The sequence below is a fragment of the Pinus tabuliformis genome, chromosome 5_2 (genome assembly GCF_031772625.1).
Source record: "Pinus tabuliformis cultivar Carrire ecotype Pingquan chromosome 5_2, CPIR1, whole genome shotgun sequence".
Lineage (NCBI taxonomy): Eukaryota > Viridiplantae > Streptophyta > Pinopsida > Pinales > Pinaceae > Pinus > Pinus tabuliformis.
The window spans coordinates 770,987,696-771,003,914 of NC_142306.1; the positions used below are offsets into that span (position 1 = coordinate 770,987,696).

The 16,219-nt window shown below is 39.3% G+C and overlaps 1 pseudogene; it reads left to right on the forward strand.

Moving 5' to 3' along the window:
• The first annotated feature begins 294 nt into the window (after nucleotides 1-294).
• LOC149161547 (putative sugar phosphate/phosphate translocator At1g12500 pseudogene) lies at nucleotides 295-1,213 on the forward strand (annotated as a pseudogene).
• Nucleotides 1,214-16,219: the final 15,006 nt, after the last annotated feature.

Below are 16,219 nucleotides of genomic sequence, written 5' to 3' on the forward strand. Positions count from 1 at the left end.
GGAACTGGGGTGGAGCTCTCTGATGAGATTTGTGTTTCTCATACACCTCAATCTCAATCTGGAGCTGTTCCCAATAGGAACTGATCTCTCTTTCATCTCTCAGCTCGAGGAGGCTAAAAAGATCACCAAGTTGCAGAGTTGGGGGAGGCTTATAATAACGAGACATCCACATCTGTTTTGGGTCCATCTGAGTCCTACACAGTATAGACAAGTACCCAGACGATGCTCAGGTCTGGAAACCAATTGGGTCTTCCGAATATTGATCAGATCTGATTTTTCAAGCCCTCTTCAGCTATGGCTGAAACACAAACATGGACGAGGCGGGGCAGTAATCCAAAGCTTGAACAAGAAGTTATTGACATACCTCCAACTCCAACAGGAGAAGGAAAATATGGTGCATTTCCTGTGTCCCAGACTATTACAACAGCTCTCATTATTGCAGCTTGGTACTCTTCCAATATTGGTGTGCTATTACTTAACAAATGCCTACTTAGTTTTTTTGGATGCAGATACCCAATATTCCTCACAATGTTGCACATGTGTGCCTGTTCATTTTATGGTTTTCTGGAAATTTCATGGTTAGAGATTGTACCAATGCATTTCATCGTCTCCAGGAGACAGTTTCTTGAGGTATTGGCACTGAGCTTCATGTTCTCCTTCTCGGTTGTTTGTGGCAATATTTCTTTGCGCTATTTGCCAGTCTCCTTCAATCAAGCTATTGGGGCAACAACTCCCTTCTTCACAGCAATATTTTGCATTTATAATAACATGTAAGAGGGAGTTTTCTGTGGTTTATATGGCCTTGGTGCCTGTGGTATTTGGCATTGTTATTGCAAGCAACAGTGAGCCATTATGCCACCTTTTTGGCTTTTTGGTTTGCCTAGGATCAACTGCTGCCAGAGCATTGAAATCAGTTGTTCAGGGGCTCCTGCTTACCTCTGAGGCAGAGAAGCTTCACTGTATGAATTTGCTCATGTACATGGCACCAATTGCTGCGCTGTTATTGCTTCCTGTTACTCTTTTTGTCGAGGGTAATGTATTAGCTATTGCTATTGAAAAAGCCAGAGAAAACACCTTTATCATATTCCTGTTGCTTGGAAACATGACCATGGCTTATCTTGTGAATTTAACCAACTTCCTTGTTACAAAACATACGAGTGCCCTCACGTTGCAGGTTTTAGGAAATGCCAAGGCCAGCATTTCTTCCATATGATTGCATATACTTGCACACTCATAACAAGGCTGAGAATTCACTAGGAAAAGCAGCAGGCAGCAGGAAGTTAGCAGACTGTTTCTACAGGAAGCCAGCGAACTGTTTCTACAGGAAGTTTGAAAAGAGGGAAGCCAAAGGAGGAATCGGCCGAGATGTTAGCCAAAGAAGCCACTAGGGCCATCAAATATGAGGAGAGAGATTGGTTGCTCAGAGGATGAGCAACACTTTCAGTAGGGGGGTGATGATGAGCCCCAAAAATGGACAATTATTTGGGCTCATTCAACCTCCTAATTTGACTTAATCCACCATTCTCATTAGTTTATTGCATGTTTTTTATTATATTTATGTTAATAGAGTGAATTTGGTTAGTCATTATGCCAACAAGTCTAATGGGTGCTTTGTGTAGCCTTTTTGGTCAACTTGGAGACAAAATTGAAGGTCTTAATGAGCACTTGGCAGCCAAATTCGTGGGAGAACAAGCTAGAGGATTTGTAGGAAGGTGTCCCCTTCATTTATGGGCCCTTACCTCGAATTCTCCACCATCAGCTCAGAGTTCAAGGGCCACCGAATCAATCAGCACAAGGGCAGCCAAGCAAGTCAAGTAGGATTGCTGTTAACTCCAAGTTTTGGGCAGCCGAGTCCCTAAAGTTTAGGAGGACTGTTGGGTCCTCAATTTGTATAAATAAGAAGGCTTAGGGCCTCATTTTGGTTAGCCAGTGGATGTTAGCTAGTTAGCCAGTAGATAGTAGCTAGTAGTTAGTCATTTCATAGACTTGTTGTAGTCATTTTGTAATTCGATTTGTATGCAATAGATTAGCTTTGCTTTCAGCTCATTCTCAAGCTCTCCTTGTGGACAGTTTTGATGTAACTCTTCATTCGTGATTAATAAAGATGAATTCAGCTTTGCACCAGCTCTAAATCTCTCTTGGGATGTTGTAGCTCTTGGGGTTGGGCCCATCTCAAGCGCCCAGTACCTCCCCTGTTTATCTTTATGTGTGTTTGCTGCGTTCTTAAAATAAAATCTACTCTTTAGATCTTGCTTTGTTATTTTGGTTGTTTTTGTTGGTTAAAGTAGCTTTTTATGTTTGGTAATCGATTGGTAGGAGTTTTTCATGCATTTAGATCTTTCGGAATGTTCTTGCTCACGTGATGTACATGGTTCTCTTTCCAAATGGGACTGCTGTTTATTCATTTCATTGACAGTTAGATTAAGTTAGCTAGGACTTAGTTTGTTTGCAAGAATTCATTGATTCGGTTGAATGTGCATTGTGCAGGGCATCTCTATCACTCACTCACATGGTCAAGCTTCATCAGAGCCATCTGATTCATCCCATATCTAGGCTTCTCGCTTCACACCCATCCTCTTGCCCACGTAACCCTACCTTCTTCTCCATTGTTGTCTCAACTACCTTAAAGCCAAATCAGTCTTCCACATATCATCTCACCACTCCATCCATCAGTTCCTGGGTCACTTCATACCCCCATCCTACCTCCATAACCATCCATGCATCTTCCATCAATCACCCATCCTCAAAAATCCCATTTCGAAACATCCTGTAGAAGAATTACAGAACTTCCTATAGAAACCCCTGCAGACTCCTGTAGAAGTTCATAAACACGGTTGCATGGCATCCAGACTTTGTGAAACTCTCAGAAAGAATGTTAGGGATCCCTTAGACCCTCTCTGTACCATCCCAACCTTTCCCAAAGCATTTCATCCCTTGATCCATCCCTGCACAGTGAAAAGCCAGTTAAAAGCACATGCATGATAATTCTAATAACTTAAACAAAAATACAAAAAGATGTTTTCTTCAGATAGTAGAATTAGGGTTTGCTAGGGTTTGTGTTTCTTTTTGGCTTTCAGTTTCTTTCCGCAATTAGATTAGCTTCCTTTGAGTTAGCTTTCGTCCATCAGTTAAAAAGCTTCTTCTAAGAGCTCATAGAAGTTGGCTTGAGCCCCTAGCGGACTTGTGCCAGCTGACCAAGTGACAGCTGCGGCAAGAGCTAGTACTTGTGCATACAACACCGTCGCTTCCAAGTTTGTTACGAACTACCGGGTTGATAAAATTAAAGAAGGTAGTTCCAGGAGTTGTAGCATTATTGCTACAATACTGGAGCCCACCAGTGATCGCGATCACGCAATTTACCGATCGTCGATCATGCGATCGGTGAATCGGCATCAGCGATACACCGAATCCTCAGTCGAGCAACATTTCAATCGTCGATATTGGTGATTGGTGATTGACAACCCATCATGTCGATGAAAAGGTCGAACCCGATGTTTCAAGAAAAACTAGTGTCGATTCGAACTGCTAGTCTCACTAAGATGGGTAGCTATCTTAGAAACAAAAAATGAAAGCCTTTCGAGAGTTCCTTTATCTGTAAGAGGTAAGAGAGAAGAAAAGAGGACCATCTTAGATTTTCCACTTTGATCCTCGCTTGATTTCTCCTTCCCTTGATAGAATTTGCCACCCCTCTCCTACTTGTCCCGCTTCAAAGAGTACTTGTAGAGTCAAAGTAATAGAAAACCATCAAAGCATCTCCATCTAAAGCATCATAAGCAATGCAGAATTAGAAACACATTGATCATACAATTGCATTCATAAACAATAAGATTCAGAAACACACAATTATATGGAGGAAAACTCAAGAAATTTATTAATAGTGAAAGAGAGGATTACAACCTAGTTGTCTGATCCAACATCATCCTCCCAGTGTAGAAGCCCTCTTCACCTCATGAATAAGCAAATCACCCAACAATTCAATGTCTCTTCTCACCAACAAATCAATACCACTTTGTTACAAATTACAAAATTCTAGCCTCTAGATCTCTCAGATGAGGGATCCATTTATAGATGTCTTGCAAGGGTGTGAGTCAACTCTGGGATTTTGATTAGTGTCATTCCACTAATAGTTCTTGGTTCCACTTCAAGATTTCATTGATCTCTTACTCATCCCTGGGTGAATTCAGAGAGGCAAGTGTCACAGGAGAAGTTTCTGGAAGATTCCATGATCATCCACTTAGAAAGCTGTCTCTGTCATTTGTCTATTCTCATTCTTTGTACCCCATAGAAGGCCATTTTAGTATGCATCACACCTAGCTAGTGTGGTAGTCAGTATGCATCACACCTTAACCATGGAGCAGTTAGTATGGCCCAGTTTTGGCCAATTCTGAGTAGTTTTTCAGGTGGAACTTCTGGGAAATTATGTAATTAGTTGACCATGATCCTTTAGGGTATGAAACAACACATTTAGGGACTAAAGAGCCCGTAGTTTATGGATATATGAGTTTGGGGTTGTAGTGCCCGAATATATCTATAACAACTGCCCCCTAAAGCATGAGGTCATAAATCTCTTGATGTCAGGTGAAATGCTTTATCATGAGGATCCGAGGTATTCGAACTCGAAGGTGACCTATATAAGATACAATACAATACATCATCATCATATTATTTTCATGATCTAGCTGAGGCGGGCATTCCCATTCTTAGCTTTATAAATTCATTTTCATGTACATAGGATAGATAATCGTCTCTTGTTGCAGATTGGTGATTCTTCACATGAAGAGTCATCTTCCCTGGCTTAGATGACTATCTATGTAGCTTCTATGTACATTTGATGTCTTTACGTTCCTGAATATATCACAGCTCGGATGGATGAAAATAGATCCAAGGTCTTTAAACTCATCCAATCTTCACCTGATTATACAAGTCGATCATTGTGAAAAGATTTTATGAAGTTGAACATGGAAAGACAACGCCTGATTACCAGCCAATATTGTAAGCTATTAACAGGCGCGAGAGGAATCACCAATAATGATGATGACCTTCAAGGTACTACACTACAATTCATGTGGTGTGAATATATGAGCCGATGTCGAACATCACGCAAAATCTTGTGGTCGAAGGTCATTGATGTAAACCTGTCGCCAGAAGTGAGAAACTTGCCATTAAGGCATGCAAGCTACAAAGTACTGAAAGGGTTGTTTCTAAGTCAACTTCTTGGATAATGAGTTGATGTTCACAAGAAGTGACCTGTTGTAGGAGGGCCTTGATATATCCCACATCTACAATGTGAAACGAAGAAAATGATTTTTTTGGAGGTGAAAACGATCTGATGATATAAGGTTCAGGAATGGCGGTCATGAAAAATGAAGGGTGGAGGAATTGCAGTGGATGAGACATTTGCTAGATGGTGAGCTCTCTAAATGACTTCTCTTGAACATGTCGGTGACAATGATATGGACTGGTAGCATTAACCCCATGGATGTATGGAGTACCAATGGTGATAGTGAATACAAAATCCCAACGCAGCTCAATCATGGTGATGGAGTGAAAGTGTCATGTTCAAGAGTGACCTGCTACCAATAAAATTCTTCAAGTTTCCTTCCCTTTTTCCAAAGTCATTACTAACCAGTACCTCTTTATTTTTTTCAAGCTTGAGTACGATAACATATGCTTGGTCTATAATTTTTCCTTCGGGAAAACCTGTCACTCTATTTTTAGCCAGCCTAGTGTTAGTGAGACTCATTCTTGTCTAGGTGGACAAGTTTGTCGCTATTGTTTTAACAAGTTTAATGACAAAGATAACTTGGTCCTTTTCATGTTTAGAGAGTTTGAAAAGGGACGAAAAGGAGACTCCAACAGTACTTTTTCGTGGCATAATCCCTTAAGTCTGAAAAAGTATATAATAATATGAAAGGGATGAACTTTTGAGCACTTTAACGAGCCGAAAAAGACAAGCGCTAGATATTTTTGTTTAATAATGCCTCAGGTCCAAAAAGATTAAAATAGATGGGAGGGATGGTGTTCCCATTACTTTAACGAGCTGGAAATGCCAATTCCCCGACAATATTTTTATATTTGAGGAGTCTAAAAAGAGTTTAAAAGGGACTCGTTTTTAAGGAAAGAGTGATATTTTTGGGTAGCAACTGGTTCTAGGTAAGTTTGGAACTTCTCAAAACATGGCAGCGTGAAGAGGGTGGCAATCAGAATCACTCATCGCAGTTGTTTCTCAAAAGGGTAAAAAATCAAGTGGAAGCGTATGGTCGGCTAAATGATTGGAGGTGATGGAGGGAACACAGCCAAGGTTAAAAAAGGCTGATAGCAAGGCGATCACAAAGGTTATTTACTAAAGGTGGTTTCATTTTTTAATGAGCTTGAACCAAGAGAAACTATGCTCAATGCAAGTTTATTTTTTAACGAGCTTGAACCTTGCAGGAACATTGCTCTTACCAGTCATTTGAAGATGTCTCTTCGTAGGTTTACTTTTTAATGAGCTTGAACACTACTATAACATGTGCTCATTGTGTTTTTATGTAGGCTAGAGACGACCAAGCTACGAGGTTAAAGGGTTGAGAACCTACAAACTAAATAAATCAAAGTTCGTTTTTCACTTGCATATAAAGGTTTGCATGCCCCCAGGTGTTTCAGTAAAAGCAGAGTTTCCAGGTTACCAAATGGAAGTCCCTGTGGTTAGGCAGGATTGTTTCTGTTGGTAGACAAAAAACTCCTCCTTTGCTTTGTCCATCGAAATAGACGAAGGTGAATGGTGTGAGATTCCAATCAAATAACATATCAAGGTGAATGGTGTGAGCTTCCAATCATAATCATACAAGGAAATATTTGTTTCAGGCTGATCACATAACCTACACGGGAATGTTTCTTCAGTCCAATCATTATCACCTTCAAGAAAATATCTCTTTTCCTCTGGGTTTGCCTACCGAGGTAGACTAGGGTGCATGCCCCCTAAATTTCAGAACATTCACCGAACTACCCGCGGTAATTAGGTGGATGGAATGAAGGTTAAAGAGGCATTGCTGACGCGAAGAGACCATTTAGGGATGATGGATGATTCAGAGCTGTGTTTGAACCAGGAAATGAAAGCTGGTCAACAAGTTGTGCCAATTTGCCTTCATGTGGAAAACAAATCACTCGAATGAATGTGGAAACAATAGCCTCCATGCTATATATATAGTCACATCAAAGGAGTAGATTGTAATGTAGTGGCCCTTAGACTACCATCACATTCAAATGAATGGTTTTCTTTCTCAAAGTTATCGATAACTTTGGATGGATCCCTAATGGTCAACTTCCTTCTTTGTTGAAGCCTGACAAATTTTGTTTTTCGGGCAAAAGCGATGGTGAACCATGCCCTTTCCAAGCAGTTGAGGAAAGGATACTCACTGAAGCCCCTTCATCTATGATAGTGCCAGACATGATCGTTTTGTAAACTTGTACTATGATTCAGAATGGTACATTAGATGGAAGGCAGGGTTTTGCTAGTTGATTCCAATCAAAGAAAACAACTAGATTGCTTGGAGGAGGTACCAGATAGATGGCCGAATAAATCTCATGAACTGGGGGGGTCTCTTCCTATTGTAAAGAAATGGGTGGATTGCCCCCAAGTTTATTAGACTTTTTTTCGACAAAAGAATTTGAACAGTGTCATTCTCATTCTCTTTGCTGATAGTATTATCTGAAGGTGGTCCTTCCAAAGGTAAGACTGGGTCGACTGCCATCTTGACCAACTGACTTTGGTTCGATATGGACTAAGAAGGTTCACTTTCAATGATAGGTGATTCGATCGACAATTGAGTTATGTCAATCAGGTTTTCAACTAGCGAAGGACATGGAAAGAGTTTCCTGTATCTAGGTGGAAGTTGCTGTGGTGAAGCAGGATGATTATCCAAAACTCTTTTTGCTTCATCCAGAAAAGGACAATGGTGAATAGTATGATCACCTTCACATGACCTACATGGAAATATGACTTTTCCTTTCTGTCTATTGACTTTGTTTTCACTAGTTAATGGTGTGATGTCAACTTGACTGTTAGAGGTTGATGACACCAAATGGTGCAAACGAGGAGACCATTCTCTCAAGATCCATGGAATGCAAGGGAAATCTCGATGGTAATTGTTTCCCTTGCAAATTGCGCATGGAGATTTTGGTTTGGAAAGTTTAGTGTGCGGATTTTCATTGAATGATGCAAGGTTGCCTCCTTGTTTAGATGGCTTCTTCTTCTTCTCCTTCCCTTTCTTTTTCTTCTCAATTACTTGGTTTTTGGTGTCACTAGTTTCACCAAGCGAAGAGGAAGAAGGGGAAGGAGAAAAAAATGAAGTAGAAGGCGAAGGGGTAACTTCATTATCATCTGGTTGTTGATTAGATTTTTGAGGAATTACGGTGTTTTAAATGACAGAGGTCGAGAAAAGCCATACCAACAGGCTGATTGTGATTCTTGGAAGGGACAATGTAGCCATATATGGAGAACCAATATCTCCCCAAGAGGAGAAAGGACTAGGATTTCCCCCAAGAGGGATTCCTTGATTGGTGGACTCCATTATCTCAACCTCAAATCAATGAAGGAACATAGATGTTATTCTGATTTAAATAAATTTTAAGATGCTTTGACACAACTTGCTTTTTCAATTTTTAAGAGTCGAGAAAAATATAAAGGTGACTCTAGTCACCTTTGATTTTTAATGATCCTGAAGTGACAAGTGCTCAGAGGGACATTTTCTTTTAAGGAGTCAGAAAGGAACGAAAGTGACTACTCTGGAAATCTAGACAGAGGGATTACCAAACCGATCGCAAAACTGCAAAATACACCTGGGTGATAAACGATAAAGAAATTACCAAGGACATATGTATGGAAGTCAATCTTCCTGAATGTTGTGTTCAGTGAATTACGATCAATAGGGCGGCAGACACGGCTTCTTAAGGATAAAGGATATTAGCCTATTATGGTCTCCCAATATATACTTGACAGTACGGGGAGCACAAGTTCCTACTGGCACTTGTCGTATCAGAGAGGAGGAATCACCCAACCTTCGATGAAAATGATAGTTACCAGGTTTTATGACGCCGGAACACATCTCTAGCCTCTAATTCTAGATGTGTTGCGTTAGGTTCCAAAGCATTTTTATGTTCATTGAGATTTATTTTATGGTTTATCTTGCTTAAAATTTTGTCTTTCAAGTTTCACCGTGTGATGTAGATGTAAAATTCCTAAATATTCAATCTAAAATGATAAACAGTCGTTTATTTTCTTTTAGCAATGAAAATCCTAGCTAAAAAGGAAAGAAGATTATTATTTTTCTTTCAGTAGAGAGCATAGAGCACACATTAGATGCACTTTCCTAAATCAAATTCTACATGCAGTCAAAATGAAAATGCACATGCATGTATTTGTTTTCCTCTTCCTTAATGTGTGAATGCCAAAAAGGAAAGCTAAGTACAAATCTGAACTATTTTCTTAAAGCGACATTTTGACAATTTCTTTTCAAAACGAAAGGAAGACTAAGACGACAATTTTTTATTTTGAAATAAGAACTGTTTTCGACAGTTCAAATGCCAGTAACTCAAATCAAGTACAATGGCAAAAGTACAATCAACAATCTAGAAGAGGAATACTTTAAGACATTCTTCTTTTGATTCAAAATGACAATTATGACACTTGCATAAAAAATGACAGCTCTATTAAGCTACTTTCGTCAAAGGAAGACTGTAAATGATTCAAAAATATGCAAAAACATTTACAATTCCTAACTGATGGAGGCTGAAATGTGTGAAGGAATAAGCTTTCAACAAGAAGACATTGATCATGAATAGCAAAACTACTAAATAGAGCTGAAAACATGGAGACAAACCCAACTTTCAGAGAGAGAAAGCAGTATCACTCAATCATCGCACCTGCAACAGAGGGAAATAGGGATGCATCTCACCTGCAACACACAAGAGGTGTGATGCATACAAACTGCACAATTACAGATAGTGCGATGGACTAGGGAGTGAAACTGAGCTGAGTTTTTGCTCAAAATTTGTAGCTAAGTTCAATGATTTAGGCTGAATAATGATGGAAAGTAGAAACAAAGTATAGGGGTAAGATCTTATGAGGTTATGAGCTACCACAAGGGCACTTAGAATTATTTGTAAGTCAGATGTTCAGTTCATAAACCAACCCAGAGATTGACTGAAGCAACATTCATCTACTTCACAATTGCATAGAAAAGGTGTTTTGAAAGCTAGCTGGCTAACTTCAGGCTCCGTCTGTAGTTTATAAAGCAAACAATAAACAAAAAAAATAATCTATTCAATCCCCAGTGGAGTCACCATTTTCTTTGAGGGAAAACTAGTGTCGATTTGAACTGCTAGTCCCACTAAGACGGGTAACTCTCTTAGAAACAAACAATCAAAGCCTTTTGAGAGTTCGTTTAAGTGTAATAGGTAAGAGAGAAGAAGAGAGGACCAACTTGGATCTTCTGCTTTGATTCTAGCTTGATTTCTCCTTCCCTTAATAGAGTTTGCCACTCCTCTCCTACTTGTCCCGCTTCAAAGAGCACTTGTAGAGTCAAAGTAACAGAAAACCATCAAAGCATCTCCATCTAAAACATCATAAACAATGCGGAATCAGAAACACATTGACCATACAATTGCATTCATAAACAATAACATTCATAAACACACGATTATATGGTGGAAAACTCAAAGATATTTATTAATAGTGAAAGAGAGGATTACAACCCAACTGTCTGATCTGGCACCATCCTCCTAGTGTAGAAGCCCTCATCACCTCATGAATAAGAAAATCACCCAACAATGCAATTTCTCTTCTCACCAACAAACCAACACTTCCTTACAAATTACAAAATTCCAGCCTCTAGATCTCTCAGATGAGGGATCCATTTATAGATGTCTTGCAAGGGTGTGAGTCAGCTCTAGGTTTTTTATTAGTGTCATTCCATTGATAGTTATTGGTTCCACTTGGAGATTTCATTGATCTCTTACTCATCCCTGGGTGAATTCAGAGAGGCAAGTGTCACAGGAGAAGTTTCTGGAAGATTCCATGATCATCCACTTAGCAAACTATCTTTTCCATTTGTCTATTCTCATTCATCGTACCCCACATAAGGCCATTTTAGTATGCATCACACCTAGCTAGTGTGGTAGTCAGTATGCATCGCAGCTTGACCATGGAGCAGTCAGTATGGTCCAGTTTTGGCCAATTTTGAGTAGTTTTTCAAGTGGAACTTCTAGGAAATGATGTAATCAGTTGACCATGATCCTTTAGGGTATGAAACAACACTTTTAGGGACTAAAGATCCCTTAGTTTATGGACATATGAGTTTGGGGTTGCACTGCCCAAATATGTCTATAACACCCGACAAGATTTCAGAGCCTGACTGTATAAAATTTCAAGTCTGGAAAAAGGGCTTTTTCAATGTAAATTGCATTTTCATTAAATGAATGAAAAACCAAAGAAATGTGAATAAAGTGGTGAAACTGGACCCAAAAGGGTTTGTTAATGCAAATACATGTTATTTAATTCTGTCTAACGCCACTTTTATGGGATTTTCATGTTTTAATGTATTTTTTAAATACAAAGGAAACAAGCGGATTTCCGGAGGACCGAAGGACGTAAGAGGTTTTGGCGAGGCTCCACCTAAGCCCAGGCATTGGCTGCCATGTGTCTAGGCCCCGGAGAGAGAAAAACACCCTTTTCGAGTGGTTAAGTCCTGTATGCATGGGCCGCCCGAAATGAACCTCAATCATTGGATCCAGATCTCCCAGATCAACGGTGGGGATGCAATAGCGATTTAAAAATGAGACCTGATGAAATATAAGACGGGATTCTATAATTTTTAGAGTTCAGGAATTTAATTTTTCAATGTATTTCTCGTGTATTGGGAATTTAGCCCATATTCTTAAGTGATGCGATACTATGTCTAATGGCGCAACCGAGAGGGTTATAGGGGCGATTTAATGGATTTTGAGGTCCCGAAATCACGCCTGACAATGAGTTTTTTGGAAATTTCCTTGTGTAGTGGGATTTTGCCAGAGAAATAGACACAATCCCTTTATAATAGATCCTAATCATTATTCCACGCTACAGGCAGGTGTTCTACAGTTATTGATGCATTCTACAGCCACAAAGCCTCAAAGTTGGGTGGTCAATCTAACTAACGGGAAGCAGAAAAGCCGCAGAGCCATAGAGGGAAGATGATAGATAGAGAAATGGCTAGGGAAGCTGAAAAGCCAAAATAATGCCTCAAAGAAAGTAAAGTAGAAAGCAGGGAAAGAGAGAGAGCTCAATTGACTAGAGGTAACAAAAACAAGCGGCGCAGAAATCAAAAGCTGAAGCACAGAGTAGCAAACGGAGTCACTTGGAGTTCAAGTGGAAAGCTAGATGGTTGTAAACTGGCAGAGAGCCGAAGAAGCTAGATCCAAGAGCTAGAGCCAAGATCCAGAGCCAGAAAGCCATGATCGTGCAGAGCTAGGGGTAAAATGGCGTCTGAAGCCACTGTTTCTTTGCAAAATAGCAGGAGTTGAGCCAAGAGCTTGTAAAAAGGACTTATAACATAATCCCAGAGAGCCTAGCTAAGTTGACTAGAGCTCATGGAGATGTAACCCAAGAGTTTTTGGTGAACTCATAATTAAATTGTTGTTCTATGTCTCTTGTTTATTGCTGCGTTAGTTATTATTATATGCATTTACATATTAGCATACATGACAAATTTTAAGGCACATAAATAGCCAAAAATAAATATAAGCATACACCTATAATTTCAAGCATATTATCATTTCCGCATTGGTTAATCAGTAAGACTTGGGAATATTTAAAGCTTTGGAAGTGGGAGAGGTTCTTGTAAGTTAGACAAGAAGCCTAAGTGCCCCATTTTCAGATCAGGTGGTATCAAAGCTTAAGTTTGGTTAACCCCACCTTTAAGGAAGGTTATATTAAAATGCTTGATTGACAAGAGCAAATATTTCTTGTCTGAAAGGTGTTTGGGCAGTCAAGGACTGATTTTCTGATTGATTGTATGCTTATTTGTAACCTGACTATTGTTTGAGTTGCAGAGGTGAAGGGAAAGCTATTGATAGCTCAATCTAGGAAGGACAAATAGGAAGAAGGGTTGAAGGCATTCTTTTATCCCAAAGGACTTCAAAGAAATCCCTGAAGCACAAGATGTTTGTTGCAAAAGGTTACTTAAATAAGCTCTTTATTAATCTTTTTTTAAGTTCTTTTGCTTATTGGTATAATGACAATTCCTACAAGTGAATCCTCAAATTACTCCTTCATCGCAAGACTCTATGATGGAGACTTGAAGCAAGACTTTTTCATCATGATGGACAAGGTGAGAGAAATGTATGAGGATGGAAGAAAGAGAAACATACTTAGAGAGTAGTTGAATTCCATGAAGGAAGAGAAGCAGTTGCTTTATGATAGACTGTACGAAATGGAGAGGAAACTTCATATTGCAAATATGAACCTGAAGGGGATGCATGAGTTGGAGTCACAGCTCTTTGTTGCCAAAGAAGCCTTGGTCAAGTATCATCTTGAAGAAGAGGTAAACCATTCCAATTTGTCTTCAAATTCTTCTCAGAATGCTTATATTTGTTGTATTGACAAACATACTAGAGGCGTCAGTTCCAAGCTAGTGTCCAAGATGGGGTATGAAGGAAAGGGCTTGGGAAAGCATGCAAAAGGTATTGTTGAACACATAATGGTTGAGGAAAGCCCTAAGTATTTTGGTCTTGGCTATGGAAAACCTTATGGAGAGAGTTCCAAAGTTGCCATGAAGACCATTAAAACAGCTCCAAGGAGTTGCATTGCAGGTCTTCAAGAGTGTGAAGGTTGTATTCAGGAGGAATGAAATAGCTTGAAACATCAATTGCAAGATGTAGGTGTTTAGAAGCACTCACTTGAACCAGAGAGTTCGGGAGACTCTAACAGCCTTGAAGAGATTGATGGGGTTCAAAAGGGAGCCACTTCTTCATTTGCTTCACCCCCTCATGAAGGCAATAAAGGTCAAAGAGGTAGGTGTAAATCTGGTTCAAAACATTTTCCTTTTGATTTTACAAAGCATGGTAAATTTCCACATATGTATGGGAAAAGAATTGGATGTTCCTTTTTTGGTTTGGATAACCATAATGTTTCTGGATGTTGGAAGAGAATAGCCACATACAAGAAAATTTTAAGGAAAAGAAGCAAGAAGACAAAGGTCCATTGGACAAGGAAAATCATGCTATCAAGAGGATGCACATGTGTTGCACTTACTACCATAAGCAAGGACATCTTGCTGCAAAATGTTTGACTTTGAATCCAACAATGCTTCCACAAAACCTGAAGAAAGTGGAAAGAGAAAATGGCAGAAATGGAAAGGTAGATTCCATCATTGGTGTGTCTCAAGATGATTCACATGTTGTTACTGATCTGCAGACATAGGTAGTACCATTGAAAGGGATTAGTGAGAAATCAGTAGAGTTCTTATCCAATTAAGGTTGGATGTCTATTGATGCATCTATTTTCATTTCTTTGTTGATGAGATGAAAGTTGTAGGTTCTTACCAAGAAGATGAATGGAAAAGTTGAGTAGGAGACTCACTTTATTACTGCAACATTATATTTCATTTCAGCTTTGAAAGTACAGTGTACTTAAGTGAATGTTGAAGGATGAAATGCATGATGTGCATGGACACAAGGATGCCAATTTTTCTTTGTTTTGAACATGTATGTGTAATTAACTTGTAGGGTTGATTGCTTTGACATGCATTTGCTACAATGTTGACTTGGGAGAAGTTAACTTGGTCTCCAAGAGGGAGATAATAATGAAGTGTTTCATCTTTTGAAAAGGGCCTTAATGGTCCTTTTCTACATGCTTGACTTCAAGGGTAATTTGTTTAAAGGCATGTTTTGTGGGCTTGTTAACTAGTCCATCATTTGTATGCAGATGTAAGACATGGAGGTGTTCACAAGATGTGAATATCTGTTTCTTTTGTTGAAGCAGGAGTTTATGCCATCCAGTCGTTGTCTGTGTTTTTGTTGTTGTTAACAGTTGTTGTTGACAACTTTTCAAACAGGTACAAATGAAAGTTTGTGGAGCAGATGTACTTCACATTTCTTTAAGCCACCTTGGATCAATGATTAAGGCAAATAAGTTCAAACCACCTTCTATGACCATTTCAGCAGAAGTTCTGCAGGAAGGCAAGGAGGAAGAAAGATCTTCCCAGGAAGACCAGCCCATCCAAGAAGGGAAGTGGTCAAAAACTTTGGTACAAAGGCACTATGTAAGGCAAGTGTAGGGGGAGGTTGAAAGAAGAGGGTGAGTCACTCTCATTTACTATTCAGATTAGTATATCAGTCTTTTGTAGACCAAAATTTCTTTTAGTGGGAAGGCATGATCCAAAATGGATTTTAGGTAGACTCTTAAGTCTATGTGGTCCTCTCAAAGGAAAAATGAAATACCAAGGAAGTTATTGGAAATAGCCCCATTGCAGAGTTCATTTTATTCTGAATCTACTGCAACTTGAATGGGCTAAAATTGACTTAGGATGCAGAAGTTATCACATGCATAAGATGCCCAATTTCTTTGATAAAAGAGGCAAAACCCCATAAAAATGTAAGAAAAACACTTAAAAATGGAAATCGCATTGGAAAACGGCAAAGCCCAGATTTACGTGAAGATAGAGGAAACTCCGATCCACCGATCTGATCGATCAGATCAGAGGCAGGCACATATGTGATGTTGAAACTATGGAATCGACGATTGCGATCACGTGATTCACCGATTAAAGATCATGTGATATGCCGATCGCCAATGATTGGATCGACGAATTGGCATCGATGATACACAGAATCCTTGGTTGAGCGATGTTGCAATCAATGAAATCAGAAATTAGTGATCGATGACCCACAATGCCGATGAAAAGGCTGAACCCGACAAGATTTCAGAGCCCGATTGTATAAAATTTCAAGTCCGGAAAAAGGGCTTCTTCAATGTAAATCGCATTTTCGTTAAATGAATGAAAAACCAAAGAAATGAGAATAAAGCGATGACACTGGGCCCGAAAGGGTTTGTTAATGCAAATACATGTTATTTCAAGTCCATTTAAAGCCACTTTTATGGGATTTTCATGTTTTAATGTGTTTTTTAAATACAAAGGAAACAAGCGAATTTTGGGAGGACCAAAGGCGGTAAGAGGTTTTCACCGGGCTCTTCCTGACCCCA